Below are 12,425 nucleotides of genomic sequence, written 5' to 3'. Positions count from 1 at the left end.
ATTTCATTAGAATTGGGCAGTAAACATGAAAAATTTCATTTTTTTCCACTAAGACGTAGCTTTAGGTAAAAATGTTTCATTTTCTCATCAAATAAAGGAGAAAAATCACCGTAACATTTGTAAAGCAACTTCTCCAGAGTACGGAAATACCCCATATGTGGTAATAAAGTACTGTATGAATACACATCAGGGCTCAGAAGGGAAGGAGCGCCATTTGGCTTTTGGAGAGCAGATTTTGCTGGATTGGTTTTTCTGTGCCATGTCGCTTTTGCAAAGCCCCTTAGGTAGCAGTACAGTAGAAACTACCCAAAAGTGACTCCATTTGGCAAACTACACCAATTGAGGAATTGATCTACGGGTGTAGTGAGCATTTTGACCCCACAGGTGTCTCATAGATTTTATTAGAAATGGGCAGTGAAAATGAAAAATTACATTATTTTCCAATAAGACGTAGCATTAGTTAAACATTTTTCGTTTTCTCAACAAATAAAGGAGAAAAAGCACCATAACATTTGTAAAGCAACTTCTTCAGAGTACGGAAATACCCCACACGTGGTCATAAACTGCTATTTGGACACACAGCAAGGGTCTAAAGGGAAGGAGCGCCATTTAGTATTTGGAGTGGAGATTTTATAAGATTTGTTTTTTTTACACCATGTTGCATTGAGCTATAGTACCAGTACAGTGGTACCCCAAAAAAAATACCCCATTTTGGAAACTAGATCCCTCAAAGAATTTATCTAGGGGTGTAGTGAGCATTTTGACCGCACAAGTGTTTTGCAAAAATGAGTAAACCATAGATATTGCAGATTGAAAATGGCTTTTTTCAACAAATATGCCATTTCAGTGCCCAATGTGTTGTGCCCAGCTTGTACCACCGTAGACACACATCCCATAAATTGTTAAGCGGGTTCTCCAGAATACCCCATATGTGGTCATAAATTGCCGTTTGGGCTCACTGCCAGGCTCAGTTGGGCCACCATTTGGCTTTTGAAGCGCAGATTTTGCTTGGTGTATTAGTGGTATTTCAGCTTACAATGTGGGGGCATATGTGAGCTGGGCGGAGTACATCAGGGTATATGTGAGCTGGGCGGAGTACATCAGGTCATAATAGGATGATGTAATAATGGGGTGAATGAATAATCCATGGATTGGTGTGGTACGCTTTGAACCAATCCTTTATACACAGGCCGGGTTTATAGGGTATTATACAAAATATCTGCGCTCCAGTGTTGCCTTATATTTGACTTCTTCATTAGCCCTATAAGCAGCACAAGGCCCTAAAGTTTCCTCATCACCGCTGTGTCCATGGGGTCCACCTGTGGGGTCCAGCAGATGACGATGTGGGATATTTAGTGAAATTCTACTGGACCGTAAAATGAGTCTGGGCCGTCATTTAGAATCCTTTTGCATCATTGCGTTTTGAGAGTCATAACGTGTTATTTTTCCGTTGACGGAGCTGTGTGAGGGCGCGTTTTTTGTGGAACGAGGTGTAATTTTTATTGGTTCCATTTTGGGGTACATGCATTTTTTTTTTTATCACTATTCCATTTTTTGGGAGATGAGGAAACCAAAAAACAACCATTCTAGCAAGTTTTATTTTTTTTATTTTTAGTGTTCACCGTGCAGTATAAACAACATGTTAACTTTATTCTGCGGGGCGATACGATTACAGCGACACCAAATTTATATATCGTTTTTTTACGTTTCACTACGTTCCCACAATAAAAATACTCTTTTCTAAAAAAAAATCATGTTTGAGTGTCGCCATTTTCTGTCAGCCATAACTTTTTTTATTTTTTCCTTGATATCGCTGCGGGAGGGCTTGTTTTATGCGTGGCGAACTGTAGTTTCTATTGGTACCATTTTGCGTTACTTGCAACTTTTTGATCACTTTTTATTACATTTTTTTTGAAACAAGATGACCAAAAAATAAAATGCGGTCATTGTTTTTATTACATTTTTTTACGGTTTTCACTGTGCGGTAAAAATAATGTGATATTTCTATAGATCAGGCCGTTCCGAACGCGGCGATACCTATTATGTATAGGTTTTTTTTTCATATTTTCATGTTTTTTTAATAATAAAGGAGTTGATCAGGGAAACAGGGCAAGTGTTGTTTTTATTATTTATTTATTTATTAACTTTTATTTATTTTTCTTTCAAATTTTTTTTTCATTTTTCTTTTACACTGACCTGGGGACTTGAAGATCTGGTCTTCTGATCCCCGGTACGATGCACTGCACTACTTATGTAGTGCAGTGGATCGTAACTGTCATTTTTCATTTGACAGTTAGCCGATTAGGTCCTGCCTCGGGCAGGACCTAATAGTCTACCGTACCTGGGCAACCAGGAAGCCTAGTAACGGCTTCCTGGTTGCCATAGCAGCAATCTCCACCCACGATCCACCGCGGGGAGGCCCGGGGGTTACAGAGGGAGCTTCCTCCCTCTGTAAACCACTTCAATGCGGCAGACGTCATTGACAGCCGCATTGAAGGGGTTAAATGGCTGCGATCGGCGGTAGCAGCCATTGCAGCGGCATGTCAGCTGTGTATAACAGCTGACAGCCGCTGAAGATAAAGCGCGCACAGCTCCTGTGCTCCATTTATATGCAGGGCGTAACTGTACGCCCGTCTGCGGGAAATCACTTTGATTTCGGACGTACAGTTACGCCCAATCGCGGGAAAGGGTTAAAGAATCTTACAGGCTGTACCACTCCTCTGTTCTCATATACGTGTTTGGGGTCTTGTTTTCCTAAGGGTCAGGTTCAGTCTGAGCTATAGCAGTACATTTTGCTGTTCAGAATAGTGTGCTTTTACTGTTCAGTACAGCATCCGCTATGTCACCCTTTCCGAGTATACCGTATTTTTCTGACTATAAGACGCACCTGACCATAAGGCGCACCCAGGTTTTAGACAACAGAAAATATGAAAAAAATTATTTATTCTGTTTCACCACATTCTTTTTTTTTTTTTTTTTTCTCTTTACACATTTTATTAGTTCCCCCTAGGGGACTTGAACCAGCGGCCACTTGATTACATGTGGAGTTACTGAAACAGTGTAACTCGCTGAGCTACGTTGCTTCCCTAACTCTCCTAATATTGAATGGTAGTTACAGAAGCAGCGTAGCATGCGAGCTACGCTCTTCTCTTAACTACTACGGGAGAGTACAGAAAGCTAGAACAGGGTTTAGGGGCCCCGTTCTAGAGATAGGTGTGGGTTCCAGAGGTGGGACTATTGACCGCGGCATTTAAGTAGTTAAAGGGGTTTGCCATAAAACACATGTATCCCCTATCCACAGAATAGAGGTTAAATGTTGGATCGCTAGGGGGTCCGACCAATGGGACCCCTAGTGATAAGGAGATGAGGGGACCGAAAGTCACCCAAAGCGCTACATGAGAAGCCTGTACTTCAGTGTTCTGTGCCTGGCTTATTTGTTCTGCAGCTCCATAGAGATCAATGCATAGCCGCTCGCGCATGCGCAGAAGAATCCCATACCTCTCTACGAAGCTGCCGGACACCGAACGCGGAAGCCAAAGCTTGTCATGTAGCGCTCTTGAGTTTCGGTCCCTGTTCTCCTTCGGACCCCCAGCGATCACACGTGTTTTATGGCACAACCCCTTTAAACTGTTCCTGGTCGTTAGAGCATCATGTCAGCTGCTGACACCTGCAGTGTATGGAGCAGGCTCAGAACGTGAGCACGCTCCATACATAACCCCCGCTCCATGATGTGCAGGGAACGTCATGGGTCGGGAAGGGGTTAAGTAATGAAGCGGTCTGTCCTAGATATTTGACTATTAGGCCATGACCTAATAGATTGCCTGTCAGTGATCCACAGACTGGCATATTTAGTATTCCAAAGCATTATATCCAAATCCCCTTTTTTATAAAAAAAATATTTTGTTTAAAACAAAGTGAAAATGCATGTACCCCGCAATCGTGCCCATACAAACTAGAACTCGTCCTGCAAAGATCAAGCCCTTTTACAGCTTTGTAGATGGGGAAAATAAAAGGTAAGGCTCTTGTAATGCGGTCATGAAAAACAAAAAGAAAATCTACAACTTAATCCCAATTAACCCCTTAAGGACCGATCCATTTTTCATTCTATTGTTTTTCACTCCCCGCGTTCCAGGAGCCATAACTTTTTTTTATTTTCCCGTCAATGGAGCGGTGTGGGGCTTATTTTTTGCGGGAGGAGTTGTAGTTTCTAATTGCACCATTTAATGTACCATATAATGTACTGGGAAGCTGAAACAAAATTGTTTGTGGGCTGAAATTGGAAAAAAAATTATATAGATTTCGGTTTTTATTTATATATTTATATATATATATATATATATATATATATATATATATATATATATATATACTACTTTTTAAAAAGAAAAAAACTTTTTTGCTTAAAAAATAAAGTTTTGCTTCACCACATCGAGAGCCGTAAAAAAAAAAATATTTTTCTCCGTGGATTGAGTGATGTGAGGGCTTCTTTTTTGCTGGACGAGCTGTAGTTTTTATTGGTACCATTTTTTGGTACGTACAACTTTTTGATCACTTTTTATTACGTTTTTTTTGCGAGCTAGTGACCAAAAAACTGACTTTGGCGGGTGAAATTTTTTTTGTTTTTACTGCGTTGACTGTGCGAGTTAAATAATGGTATATTGTAATAGTTCAGACTTTTACGGACGCAGCGATACCAATTTTGTTTCTTTTTTACATTACTTTATTTATTTTTTTCACTTATTAATATATATTTATCTTTTCACTACTAATAGCATTATTAAACTTTTTTTTTTACACCATTTACTACTCCCCCCTAGGTTAGATCGCTGGTACAAGATACTGCAATACTAATGTATTGCAGTATATCATCATTTTCACAGGCTTCTGTTAGAGACTCTGTCACCACATTAGAAGTGCCCTGTCTCATACATAAGGAGATGGGCGCTGTAATGTAGGTGACAGTAATGCTTTTTATTTAAAAAAACGATCTTTTTCACAAAGTTAGGAACGATTTAAGTTTATGCTAATGAGTTGCTCAATGAACAACTGGGCGTGTTTTACTATTGACCAAGTGGGCTTTGTACAGGGGAGTGTATGACACTGACCAATCAACGTCATGCGCTCCTCTCCATTCATTTACTCAGTGCATAGGGATCCTTTTAGATCGCTATGTGCTGTCTTATACTAACACATTAACAATACTGAAGTGTTTAGACAGTGAATAGACCTTCCACGGGATGTCTATTCATAATCTGTGCACTTCGTTACTGTTTCTGTGGTAGTTACAGCAGAGCAAGCGTAATCTCGCGAGGTTACGCTGTAATTGACAGGTTACAACAAGATTACGCTGTGCTCTGTTGTAACTACCACAGAAACGGTAACAAAAGTGCAGGGATTGTGACTAGACCTCCCGTGGGGAATGTCTCTTCACTGTCTAAACACTTTAGTATCGTTAATGTGTTAGTATAAGACAGCACATAGCGATCTAAAAGGATAGAGAGAAGTGTATGACGCTGATTGGTCAGCGTCATACACTCCTCTGTACAACTCCCACTTGGTCAATAGTAAAACACGCCCAGTTGTCCATTGAGCAACTCATTAGCATAAATCTAAAATCACTAATAAAGTGGTGAAAATAGATAGTTTTTTTAAATAAAAAGCACTGCTGTCACCTACATTATAGCGCCGATCTCCTTATGTAAGAGGGCACTTATAATGTGGTGACAGCCTCTTTAAGCCCTGCCAGAGACACGGCTTAACAGAGGCAGACAAAAGGCTGACCCAGGCTGCCATAACAACCACCAACGCCCCCAATCGCGGTGCGGGGCGCCGATGAGCTGTCGGAGGGGGGCGCTCCCCTCTCTATAACGTCTCAGAAGCTGCGGTCGCGATTGACCGCAGCATTTGAGGGGTTAAACGGCCAGGAACCGTGCGATCGCTGTTCCCAGCCGTTGGTCTGGGCTGCCAGCTGTAAAGCACAGGTGATACCCACAGGGTATGGAGGGCGCTCGCTGTTCCTGTCCGTTAGTCCTGGGTGTCAGCTGTAATACGCAGCCGACACCCGCAGCGTATGGAGCGGGCTCAGCATGTGAGCCCGCTCCATACATCACCCCCGCACCATGATGTGCTATTAAGTCATAGTGCGCAAAGGGGTTAATGCACAGCGGATGGTGTGAATATTGGAATTTTCCACTGATATGCCATTTTAGTGCATAATATGTTGTGCCCAGTTTGTGCCACTGAAGATAAATACCTCAATGGTTAAGCGGGTTCTCTCGGGTATGGCGATGCCATATATGTGGGTGCAAACTGCTGTTTGGGCACGCTGCAGGGCTCAGAAGAGAGGGAGCGCCATTTTGCTTTTGGAGCGCAGATTTTGCTTGGTAGTTTTTCTGTTTGGGGTTTTGCTGGTATTTCAGTTTATAATGTGGGGTCATATGTAATCTGTGCGGAGAACATCAGGGCATAATAAGAGGGTATATTAATGCGGTAAATAAATAATTCATAGATGTGTGGCCGGTGTCGCACTGACAAATGGCGCCCGATCTTATCTGATTTTGGAACACTCGGCACATTTTGCATCGCCATATTCTGAGAGCCAGAACTTTTTTATTTGTCACCACCGGAGCTGTGTGAGGGCTTGTTTATTGCGGGACAAGCTGTAGTTATCATTGGCACCATTTTGGGGTACATGCCATGACGATTTGATCACTTTTTATTCTCTCTTTTGGGAGGGGTGGTGACCAAAAAATAGCGATTCTGGTGTAGTTTTTTTATTGCTTTTTTTTTTTGGGGGGGGGGGTGTTCATCCTGCGGGAAAAATAACTTTATAGTTGGGGTCGTTACGAACGCGGTGATACCAGATATGTGTACTTTTTTTAATGTGTTCATTTTTTTCCTATAATGAAAGTCTTATTATAGGGAAAAAAAGCATTTTTTGTTCAAACTTTTATTTCTTTTATTTCTACACTTTTTTTTTTTTTTTTTTTAAACATTGATTTACTTTTTTTTTTACTTTTTTTACTTGTCCCACTAGGGGACATTTAGACTTGCAGCTTTGATCGCTGCTAGAGTACATTACACTACCTACGTATTGTAATGTATTCTAACGGTCATTGTGACGTAACTGTCACACTAGCAGGAAGCCTCGGAGGACCGGCTGAAGGCTTCTCCTCTGAGGCTTCCGTACATGGCAACCCGGAGGTCATTGTCTGGCCTCCGATTACCACGACCAGCATCGGCAGCCCCCACAATCACTTCGTGGGGGCTGCCGATGTGCTTCAAACCCCTTAAATGCGGTGAGCGCAAATGGTCGCCGCATTTATGGGGTTAATTGCCGAAATCAGCGGCGATGGTCCGCTGACTGGCAAGACTGGAGTGTCCGCTGTCGGGGACAGCTGACCTCCCAGTTCCCAGACACTATCTGTTAAGATGGTGTGCGCTGGGAACTACTCCGCAACTGTACGTCCTGATGCGGGAAGCAAGCCCTCTGCAAGACGTACAGTTGCGGCGCAGCGCGTGAAGAGGTTAAAAAAAAGTATACCAGACAAAAGGACACACTTTTGGCCTTCGTCATGATAATGGAGCCCTATAGACACATTAAGTGTCTGTTGGGTGTTTTCCTAAGTTACCCGCTAAACGTAGGGCATAAATGTAATGAGAAATGGGCCTTAAACTGTTCTGGAAACACAAAAGCGACACACTGATAAATTACTAATGGCTACAGTTTTTCTAAATGTTTTTAATTTGCTATTTCCTCTGAATACAGTCATTGATCTTGTTTACATCAAGAGACTGCTAGACCAGACCAAACTTGTCATATCAACAATGCAAATCTCTTTATTGTCCTGACAGTTTGCTACAATGTATCAGCCAGGAGTCCAGGATGCTTGGCTCATAGGGAATTGCTTAAATTGGGTACAAACCCTCTGCTGTGAGAAGTGGGAGATTTTTCAGGCCAGGTTCACACTTGCATTAGCTGCTGTTTGATGACCAGTATAGTGTAGTGTACTTGGCTATTCTAATCAGTAAAACAATGATCATAACGGGTCCATCGGGGCTCCTGCAAAACAGGAAGCTAAGCGCGCTAATCTCTTGTGATGCAACCAGGGCCGATTTCTAACTTTTCAGCTGCCTGAGGTGAAAATTGAAACCCATGGCTGTTCTACATCACTAGCAGCCTCATTAAAAAAAAATCATATCACCCATTATCTCGCTGCAGATCGTACTATTGTATTGACTAGTATACTGAATAGAGGCAGAATAAACCTTTTACATTAAGTGACAGGTGACGTCTCCATCCGGTCCAGACATCTATGATGACTTCTCCCGGCCATGTCATATTTCTGCCGTTTTCCACTCGGATGTCTTCAGCTTCTCACTTTTCAAACCTTTCTACACCTATAAAAGAAAAGAAAATTCTCATGGTGCCACACACAATATCCCTAAATATCATAGTGCCATACACTGCACCCCTAAATCTAGTAGAACCATACACTGTGTCCCTGATTATACTAGCACCATACACTATGTCCCACAGACACACACGCACAGTGCCCCCTATAGAGCCTCCTGTAGATATTGTCGCTCGTAGATAGTTCCCTACATAGATCCCCCTGTAGATAGTAGCCCCTGTAGATAGTGCTCCACATATAGCCCCCCCTGTAGATAATTGTCCAAATATAGCCCCCACATACAGCCCCCCCTGTAGATAATGCTCTGCATATAGCCCCCTGTAGATAATGCTCCACATATATGCCCTCACACTTTTGACAGAATATTATTTATTTTTTTTACATACGCACCTAAACCTGTTCTCTAGCCGTCCTCTTGCAATGCGGGCCTGCTCTCTTCTGAACAGGTCTGCTGGGGCGGAACAAAGGCGCTGAGTGGCAGTCATTCTGCCTGGCCAATCAGTGTCTTTCAATGTTGCGTCGTTGAAAGCCGCTGTTTGGCAGGCTGCCATGCCCTGTCATTCAACGACGCAAGCGGTGCGATGATGTCATCGCGTCGTTGAAAGGCGCTGATTGTTAGACTGCCTTGCCCTGTCAATCATCAACACAAGCTGTGCTATGACATCGCGCCGCTTATGTCATTGAAAGGCGCTAAATAGGGGCACAGAACGTGCCCCTCTATTTCAGCGCTTATGCATGTAATTGTATCTGCGTCCTATAGGCGCAGGTATAATTATAGTGCAGGAGTGGGAGGCGGCCCTTCAGAGAGGCAGCAGGCCGGTGCCTGAGGCGAGATGCTCATCTCGCCTGATGGACGATGCGGATCTAGATGCGGGCTTGTAATTTACATATTCATTTGCTCTACCGTCAGAGCGGAAGCAGCGCATGCACGGCTGCATTCTCCTCCCTTGATAACCGGAAAAAATCCTGATTCCCCTCTGAAAAGAAGAATATGTAAATTACAAAGCTGCATCACAAGAGCTCGGCAAACCAGAGGAGTGGCGCAGGCATGTCCACTGATGCATTACGTGGATGCAGGTATCAGCCGTCCGGAAAAATCTAGGGGACGCTACCACTGACTGCAATATTTCTCAAAACACAAATTATTTTTAATACATTTAAATTACAAAATTATTTCTTGTCACATGTTCTGTCCATTGATTAGTAGTTGTTTTTTTTTTGTGGCATAACCCCCTTTAAGTAGTGGGGTACAGCTTACCCTAAGGTACCCTAAGTTATTACTACTGTGCAACTGATAAAGGATCCAGGACTAAATGCTGTAGCAAGCTGTATTCACACATGTAACGTCTTTACGTTTCAGCTTCATTGAAAGTGACTTAATTTCACATTTTGGAGATTATTTATGTCTATTCCAGTTAAGGTTTGCAGCTCCGTGGTGTTTTCCACATCTGTTTCTATTTCGGAATACAATTTCCTGCGCGTAACACACGTCAGCTTTTGCTTCCACATAGCCAGTCTACAGCTGGAAAGCTGAGCACTTGACATCAGCGCATATTATAGTACGAGTGTTTGTTTTAGTTACCCCTCAACCAGCTGGCATTATTGCCCTTTCTAGCTGCTACTGATCCCAAATGTCAGTCTAAACTTAGCGTCCTCCTTTGCATTATACGTTCCAGGCTATTAAAGTATCAGGTCTTTGACCCAGACAGCAGATTGCGTTGTGTTCTGACAATTTATACTGATTGAATCACACTAAATGTTTCCGCTCACTTGGTCTATGTTTATTTAAATAATCCCCTTCTGTGGTGAACACAGATACAGCACTTTCCTCCCAGGTATCTGGTCTTGTCTACTGCTGATTTTGATCTACGTAATGGCTTACAACTTTATACATTTAGAGTGAAACTTTGGAATTCTATAATTATTAGTAGCATTTCCTAAGTCCTCAAAAGAGAAGTATGGCTTATAATATGTTGCAAAAAATGGGAGGCCAAGGTTTTTAATGTTCACCATAATTTGTCTGTTTAGACTCTTCACACCGCCGCTCTTTTCTGTCAGGTTTCAGCTACTGTTTGACGGTCAGAATAGTATAGCATGCTGCATTATTGTATCCAGCAAAATAATCACTTCTCATAACCTATCATATACGTCATGGCTACAGTAAAAAACGGAAATCACGACGCAAGTGTGAACAGAGCCTTTGAAATCTGCTTGTTGTTCAAAATGCAAATGTTCAGAGATCATATACATTGCATTCCAGTTTAGTTGGGGGCCTCCTGCATGACCCCGTCTGCATCCCAGACTGGTTTTAAAGGCTGCTGCCATACACATTTCATGGCTCCCTCGATTTATCCACCCCTGCCATACGCCTCCAAAAATATTCATGATATTGATATTCCCTCCCATTAGACATATGGCCATGTTCACTTTTAAGACCTCTCATTCTTAATAGTCCAGCAAATTTAACGATAACCGTTTCAGACTGACCAAAATGAATCCTTGTTCCATCCATTTTTGTTAAGCTTCGGACTTGGAAACACCTGTTTGTAAAAAAAATTAACTGTTTCTAAAATATCTTAAGCTGCTCAAACACCTTCAATAGCTGTCAGCTGAATACTCGCTCGGATGACCGCTTTACTTCCCAACTCCCACATACACATGCATGCTCACCTGAGCATACAGATGTTTAGATTAGGGAGAGGGGAATAAGGCTCTGTGAACATCTGTGTTGGTCATTTCAGTTTCTCTGCTCTGTCATAGGAGCAGAACAATGGAACTGACGACAGTGATGGATCCATCATATGATTGACATCAACAGTGCCTGATTGAACCCTCTGACTTTAGAGGTTTTCGTTGGGTTTCCATCATGGTTTCCATCGTTTTACTGCATGCTGACGGAACCTCAAATGCAGATAGGAACACTATCTCCTGTGGGAACCAAGGATTGGGTATTCTGAGATCCACCATGCCTAATCCTTTTTACCCCTGACATCTGCCATCGGGGGAGAATCCGGGATACAAATTAGTCGGCCGATCCCACCAAAATTGGAGGATTCAACGACTTTCCTCTAATGGGCATAGGGCACATTTAAGCTGTCCTTGATGGGGTTGTTCGGACATTTTTTTTTTTTTATTGATGGCCTGTCCCTTGGATAGGCCATCAATATCAGATCAGTTGGGTTCCGACTCCCAGCACCCCTGCCGATCAACTGATTGATGGGGTTGCGGCATTCATCGCCGCAGCCGGTTTACAGGTGCAGCACCGTACACATTCGGATCAGCTGGGGCTATGATTGCAGTTCTGGTCCTATTCAAGCAAATCCCAGGCACAGACGCTATCGATGTTTACGTTACTGTGCCGGGACCCCCACCGATCTGATATTCATCGCCTATCCTCTGGATAGGCCATCAATAAAAATATGTCCGGACAACCCCTTTAAAATCCATACTTCACTGTTCGTGATGGTTGCCTTTCAGCCCTTGTGTTATCCAGTTCTTCAATCTAGAACTTTATATAAAATTCTAACAATTCAGATGTTTGTTTTTATAGCTTTACAATATGACTTGTGCAACTCTTTGTAGCAAGTCTTTTCAACTTTTTCAAACCGGAGGAAAATCTCCATTGAGCTGTGTCTAGCAATGTTTTTGTGAAATTCCAGCCTAATTCTGCTGATGAAAGACACCAAATTGACTAACTTTGCATTTGGCTGTGCTTACCAAATTTATTATGTATTTTTTTTGTTGTTTTTTTTTTAAGTATTGGATGATGGTATACATATGACTCTTACTAGATGTTTATATCTGATCAAATTTAGATGCGGTTTCATGGCCTACTAACTAGCTATAAATCCTCATGTCCAGGAGAGGGCGCACTATGTCCGTATGTAATACACAACTGCACAATTCAATTACCATGCACCTATGATCTAGTTCAACATTCTCTGTTATGTTTTCAATTGTGGTCTTTTTCAAGCACAAGGTATATAAAGCCATCATTTACTGAACTGATTT

At 42.3% G+C, this 12,425-nt stretch overlaps 1 protein-coding gene across 1 annotated transcript in view; it reads left to right on the top strand.

Moving 5' to 3' along the window:
- The window catches only part of FAM210A (family with sequence similarity 210 member A), a 56,610-nt gene that overhangs the window by 27,386 nt on the left and 16,799 nt on the right, over window positions 1–12,425 (top strand). The gene's annotated exons all lie outside the window — the stretch shown is intronic.

This window comes from Rhinoderma darwinii, chromosome 5 (genome assembly GCF_050947455.1).
Source record: "Rhinoderma darwinii isolate aRhiDar2 chromosome 5, aRhiDar2.hap1, whole genome shotgun sequence".
NCBI lineage: Eukaryota > Metazoa > Chordata > Amphibia > Anura > Rhinodermatidae > Rhinoderma > Rhinoderma darwinii.
This window is presented reverse-complemented; position numbering and strand designations above follow the sequence as displayed.